At 36.1% G+C, this 6,000-nt stretch overlaps 1 pseudogene; it reads right to left on the bottom strand.

Annotated features, from left to right (window-relative positions):
* The window catches only part of LOC149253232 (uncharacterized), a 141,978-nt pseudogene extending 136,388 nt beyond the window's left edge, over positions 1-5,590 (bottom strand).
* Positions 5,591-6,000: the final 410 nt, after the last annotated feature.

Below are 6,000 nucleotides of genomic sequence, written 5' to 3' on the forward strand. Positions count from 1 at the left end.
GAATATATCCAGGCATGCGAAGGCATGCTCATCCCAAGGCTGAATGCAGGGCAGGTACTGAGGTGGGAGAGCGGTGGCGTCAGGAGGGCAGGGAGCGCATCACATCAGGATTTGGGCTATGAAACGTGTAATAATGAGCCGGTTTGGGGAATAATTAATAAGAACGTGGGAAGGTGGCCGAGCGAGGTTCTTATGCTGCATGATCTATTTAGGAGGTGGTATGATAATAGCTGCAGCGAGGTAAATTTCATTCCTGCAGCTAGGCGATTGGAAGTAAGGTTTATAGTTGTCCTGTTTACAAGCTCAGAGTTGGAAGGAGGATTGCTGTCACTGAGGAAGCCGTGGGAGACTTGTTTGCAAAGGATATTTGCCTGGTTGCGTAACATCGTTTTGTTTACGAGACCAGAGTGTGAAGGCGGTTGGTTGGTGTGGAAGCAGTGGGGGGTGAACCGGTGGTATCGGATATCAAACTTATTGCGTACCAGTATGGACACTACTCTCAACCAAACTGAAGGTAGGCGAACTCGCAGTCAGGGAGCCACGATGACAGAGAAAGGGAAGCAGGTGGTGGATGAATCCCTCCCTCCCATTTACCTAGATATCCCTGAAGACTCGGACGAGCCGGAAGTAGATATTCGTGAGTTTCTTGCAGAGGATACTCCACGCCAGTCCTCCGGCGGAAAAGTTGGTAGGTGGATGCGGCATTCGGTTCCAGAGGAGGCCAAGGAAGACACGGAGATAGATTCTGAGAATGATGACGAGGAAGACGAAGGAAGGAGAGGGCGCGGTCGAGGGAGAAGGGGTCGCGGAGGTGTTAGGGGCAGAGGGCGGTATGCAGGGCGAGGAGAGAATCGTGGTTCTCAGGAGGGCTCAGGATGTGGTGTTCGCGGTCGGGCCAAGAAGGATATGCGACAGAAATTACAGGATGCAGAGGCCGCTTATACCAAGGAAACTAATTACAAAATCCGCAGGATAATAGATAAGTTAGAAGAAGAGGCTCTGCAAGATCAATCTGATCCAGAGATGGCTGATTGGGAGACCTTTTTACCTGACCCTGGACATACAAGAGGGCGGATGTCCCTCTATAAGCAGTCCCTGCATGTATATTGGGGAATGAAGCGTTTACTTGCTAAGGCCCTGGAGCAAGTAGCAGTAGAAATGGTTGAGCTTGCACAGGGAATGCCAATGTTCAAAAGAGAATTGAAAAATATACAAATGACCCTTCTAATGCAGGACAGGAAAATGGATCAGCTCATACAGTTGTTGAAAGAGAATGGAATAGCGGTGAAGACAGAAAATGCAGCAAATGCAGTAAAGAATGATGCCATGCATCCGTAGCCACAGCAGTTGAAGACATCAAAAGGTTTTTACATGGAGTTTTTTTGTGTCTTTTCCAGATAGTAGTAGTTTAATGTTAACAGTGTTGAACAGTATGGATCTATCTCCAGCGTTTAATAGTATGTTTTTGGATAGATTAGCGGGATATTTAGTCTGGTTTGATGAACTGAACTTCTATTTCTTTTGGATGGCGGTTATATATTTTTAGGAGGTCACCCGGTTTCCCTGTTGGGCGGGTGGCAATATGTATATGTACATAGTTTTCAATTTCAGTAATAGAATTTTACCTTAGCTTACAAAAAATATATATATATAAAGTAAGGAGAAAAAGTTCAAATATTTTTGTGATTAAAATGAAAAATATAATTAAAATGTGTTTTAGATTTATGTTTTTTTTTTTTTTTTTCAAAAATTATTTTTTATAATTGATGTTTTCTTTGGAGGTTTATTTTTTGATGTTTTCGTTGAATCTTCAATGTTTTTCTTAAATCTTCAAAGTTTATTTTTCAAAATTGCATTTTCAAATTTTAGAGGTTAATGTGCATTTCCAAATTTTTAAATTTTTACTTTTAAATAATAATTTCACATAATGATTAAGAGCATGTGTTTCCTTCTAAGAGGTCACAAGTTCAAAAACTAGAGGGAGTAGAGTATGCATGTTTTCGTAGATTTAGTAGTCAAAATCGTTGAGTGGAGTGGTCCCTTGTCCCACAAACAAGGGGGTCTTATACACCAATTTAGTGTCTAGCTTGGTCGTGACCTTAAAATTGGATAATAATAAAAATAATGCACAATCAAACTTATATAACAAAACAAACAAACAAACGAAACAATTAATTCATTGACAATTTTTTCATATTTTTATAACCATATAAAATCACTTTAAACAAGTCCCCTGTCCCACAAACAAGGGGGTCTTATGCACCAATTTAGTGTCTCACTTGGCAGTGACCTTAAAATTGGATAATAATAATAATACACGATCAAACTTAATATATATATATATATATATATCAATTAATTCCTTTACAATTTTTTCATATTCTTATAACCATATAAAATCACTTTAATTTTTATTTTTTATTTTTTGTTTGTTTTTATTTTATTTTTTTTCCGGGGAAAAACGCAATTTTCTATTAGTAAAGAAAATTACTTGTTGTAAATGCATGATTGCCATATGCATATGTTGGGCCCATGGCCATAAAAAATTAGTTTTGTACAAAAAAACCCTTATTGGGTGGACTGTAAACACTTCTTAATAATATATACAAATAAAAACTATATCATGTACTCAGACAAAAATATACTGCAAAATTAGGGCATGTTGTTCCTTTATGGCAGTGGCTTCCTTGGATAGTTGGTCGGCATGGCATCCTTGGATAGTTGGTGGCAGTCTCATTGTATTCCCTCTAAATATGTTGACAAGAGATATATTCAAATTGGGATTTAAAAAGCAATGCTTCATCCAATATATTTCTGAGTGAATGTGTATGAAAAGTGGATGCATTGTTGAACAAGTGTACAATGATTTTTGAATCCCAAAAATTTGTAGATGTCTGCAGTCATGAGCAAGTGCAAAGTGGAGCCCGGGACGAAAAGTAATAAGTTTAGCGAAATTATTTGTGCCAGTCCCCAAACCCAATTGCAAGCAATAAATATGGTTTTCAGTTTCAAACAAAATACCCCACATTTCTGCATTTATGTTCTTGAGCAGCCCCATCAAAATAGTCCCATGATATATTGTCGTTTATGGCTTTGGTGGTCACTGATAGGACAAGTGATGAATTATCATCATCATGTATTTCATGGTATGCCATATAAAATCACTTTAATATATAAATTTAGAATTATAAATTTAAAATAATATTCATTATAATTATTTTCTATTTTATTAAATTATGTTTTCAATTTATCATATTTATGAATTCTCATGGCCACAATTTCTTACTGAAAAAAGAGGTTGGAAAAAAAAAATCACCCATATAACAAATCCTAAAAGCACTCCACTTCAATTTCAAGTCACTGAACAAAAATTAGTCTCTCATGTAAATATTACTACTCAGTTTTATGGGCAAAGCAAGTTCTTATGGCAAAATCCTAATTTACTTATAAGTATGTTTTAACTTTTCCCTTGTTTCTCTTGGTAGCACGATATTTATCTTTTTTATGGAGATCGCTTCCCTTTGTCAGGTATGTTTTAGCTACTTCGCTCTGCAATAGCAATAACAATTGTGTAAGTGTCAATTGTTCGCTTCCCACTGTAATAGCAATTGTATAAATGTCCTTACAAAATGATATTTTATATTGTGCTGTGCTCGAATTCTGGGTGTAAGCTACCACTTGAAAATCATGTGTACATGTGTTATAGGCTATAAGATGTGTAATTAATTCCTTATACGAGGATGACTTTCATCTTGAGTTGTGCTTAACGAACAATACATATATTTAAGAAATTATTGGCGCACGATAGTGTAAACGGTGCATGTGAGAATATACACTACAGGTAATGTTGAATGGAGCACTTAGGCAGGAAATCTGATACTTAACCTCTGCTTGAGTGGGTCACCTACATTTTGAAGGCTTCAAAACTATAATTTGATACTGGATTGTGAGAACTACAATAACCATAAAAAGGTTGATCTACACCTCGGTCATTTTACTGAATACGACTTCAAGGCTTAATGATGCACAGAAGAAACAATAATGGGTAAAAATATAATACATAAACCATCATTCCAGTACAAGAATTCGGAAGTACATATTTTCAAGTATGTTGATTGGGATTAGAACCATCCTAAGGAACGTAAGGTCAAAAACTCAATAACCAGAGTTTCTCGAGCTGGAAGCACATATATTTGGGTGTTAGATTGTTTATGGGGTTATTGATGACCAAATTCATGCCAATATGGTGATATACAAATACATGAGTTCATTTATTGTTTCATGTAAAATATTTTTACAAACAAAATTTCCGGGTGGAAGATCGAAATGCAGAAAATTGGCTCAGATAGAGCTTAAAGTCAATATCTAAAAATCACAAATAAACTTGAAACATTAGATTCAACATGAAAATAACGAAAAGCGAAAACATAAATTGAAATAGTAGATTCTTCATCTCTGGATCAAAATCATCAAGCATGAGGCACAAGTACATATAGGAAAATATGGGGTACAGATTGGTGGGTGGATCATTACAATATAAAAGATAGCAATCACTAAGAAACATAATATTTGAAGTAAAGTATTTATAGCAGAGGAATCGAATAAACATAGCATTTTGTACAAAGATACTTCACAAGTTATATCTTCTCAAAAAAACACTAGAAAAGCATGCAGATGAAGCTCTGAAACACTATATTCAACATAGGAAAAAACTTCTAAATTTAAATAAAGTGGCAAAGTTAGCAAAGAAAAACAAATTGGCAATGAATTCTATGCATTAATTTAATTTAGAGTAAAACGCCTGAGGTTCAAATTACAAAGAGATTCAACTCGTACGAAACAAAATCACTGGACCACCATGTCAGACTATTTTTTTTTTCTAATGTGTTCACTGTTTTCTAATGTTTTTACTATACCAATCTAGTCCTAAAATTACATAGTTTGCAGAAATAATATTTCTTTCATACTTTTCACTAAGACAAAGGTTTTGAACGATCATGTCTTTTTCAAACTCAGTGACAACTAAAATCATGACCACCATTCATGGTCTTCCCTTTAAATATCAACATGAAAACGTAAGTACTTTCAGAGCGGGCATACACCATGTGTTACTTCCCAATTCTACCCACCATTCAGAGTCTTTGTTTTCATCTCTTGATAAAAATGTAAACATTGGTAGATAAACAGATACCGCTTTTTTATCTTTTCAGTTCTACCCATTGCATAATTTGATCTGTACTGTACCATTTCCAGTATCTTTGCTTCCACCAACTCTACAAAGATAATAAATAGGTATTACATAGAAGGCCAAGAGAACACCCAATTATCATACGAGAAAGGTGTCTTACCTGGATCTCAGAAGTCCCTGGTACAAACTGCCATGGCCCCATGGATTCCAGAAATGGAACAACGATGAAAAGATTTTACTTTGTGAAGCGCAGCAGATGCAGATTCAAATGACAAAATAAGAGTGAAATGAAAGGCACTGTTAGTCAGAAAGATATAGAGAGTAGCGTGTCAACAGTCTTATAAGTCACACACCTCCACTGCAAAAACTTGCAAGGCGTGCCACACCACTGTCGTGTTTCATAGTCGATGTCCTTGAAACACGAGCGATGTGATGGATATGGTTTGGGCTCCTGATCTCTCTACAATTTTAATAATATATCAAATAGAAACTATTTATAAAAGCAGTTGTCTATAACGCGACTTTTTGAAAGTCTTTCCGGCGGATTTTTCCGGTCGAAATCCGGCAGGAATTATTGGAATCGCAAGTTTGATAGCTAGTTTCTGCACAATGAAAGCCTCTGAGGGGTTTTTCAGGGTGCTGAATCTAAATATGCAATTAACTGCAAGAAATCAAGATTTGACCTCAATTCGTCAGCCGGATTCCGTCACCGGAATCTTCAAAAAGTCGCATTATAGACAACTCCTTTATAAAAAACTCAAAACCTAAAAAGACAAAAAATCGATTGCACTCTTTTTAAAATATTCAAATCA

Source organism: Pinus tabuliformis, chromosome 7 (genome assembly GCF_031772625.1).
Source record: "Pinus tabuliformis cultivar Carrire ecotype Pingquan chromosome 7, CPIR1, whole genome shotgun sequence".
Classification (NCBI taxonomy): domain Eukaryota; kingdom Viridiplantae; phylum Streptophyta; class Pinopsida; order Pinales; family Pinaceae; genus Pinus; species Pinus tabuliformis.